At 48.4% G+C, this 894-nt stretch overlaps 1 non-coding gene and 1 pseudogene across 1 annotated transcript; both read left to right on the top strand.

The window, feature by feature from the left end:
* Positions 1–124: 124 nt before the first annotated feature.
* Positions 125–241, top strand: LOC111475998 (annotated as a pseudogene).
* A 350-nt stretch (positions 242–591) lies between these two features.
* LOC111475997 lies at positions 592–710 on the top strand. Its single transcript, XR_002716833.1, has one exon. It is a non-coding gene; the product is annotated as a 5S ribosomal RNA (ribosomal RNA).
* The last annotated feature ends 184 nt before the right edge of the window (positions 711–894 follow it).

The following is an 894-nucleotide window of genomic DNA, read 5'->3' as shown; positions in this document are numbered from 1 at the left end:
TTCAATTTCTTCCAGTTCTTTTCTTCCTTTCTCTACAAATGAGAACCTCCCCCGCTCACGCCCATCGCGTTTCGATCATGCCGCCCCGCATGCGTTAANTCCGATTTTGTGCGCATGGCATGTCTGGTGCGATCATACCATCACTATTGCACCGGATCCCATAAGAACTCCGCAGTTAAGCGTGCTTGGGCGAGAGTAGTACTAAGTTGGGTGACCACTTGGGAAGTCCTAAGCGTGCTTGGGCGAGAGTAGTACTAAGTTGGGTGACCACTTGGGAAGTCCTAAGCGTGCTTGGGCGAGAGTAGTACTAAGTTGGGTGACCACTTGGGAAGTCCTCGTGTTGCACCCCTTTTTTTCTTTCAATTTCTCCCAGTTCTTTTCTTCCTTTTTTTCTTTCAATTTCTCCCAGTTCTTTTCTTCCTTTTTTTCTTTCAATTTCTCCCAGTTCTTTTCTTCCTTTTTTTTCTTTCAATTTCTCCCAGTTCTTTTCTTCCTTTCTCTACAAATGAGAACCTCCCCCGCTCACGCCCATCGCGTTTCGATCATGCCGCCCCGCATGCGTTAAATCCGATTTTGTGCGCATGGCATGTCGGGTGCGATCATACCAGCACTAATGCACCGGATCCCATCAGAACTCTTCAGTTAAGCGTGCTTGGGCGAGAGTAGTACTAAGTTGGGTGACCACTTGGGAAGTCCTCGTGTTGCACCCCTTTTTTTCTTTCAATTTCTCCCAGTTCTTTTCTTCCTTTCTCTACAAATGAGAACCTTCCCCGCTCACGCCCATCGCGTTTCGATCATGCCGCCCCGCATGCGTTAAATCCGATTTTGTGCGCATGGCATGTCGGGTGCGATCATACCATCACTATTGCACCGGATCCCATAAGAACTCCGCAG

This window comes from Cucurbita maxima, unplaced genomic scaffold (genome assembly GCF_002738345.1).
Source record: "Cucurbita maxima cultivar Rimu unplaced genomic scaffold, Cmax_1.0 Cma_Scf04475, whole genome shotgun sequence".
Lineage (NCBI taxonomy): Eukaryota > Viridiplantae > Streptophyta > Magnoliopsida > Cucurbitales > Cucurbitaceae > Cucurbita > Cucurbita maxima.
The sequence above is the reverse complement of the archived record's forward strand: the minus strand, read 5'-3'. Positions and strand labels throughout refer to the sequence as shown.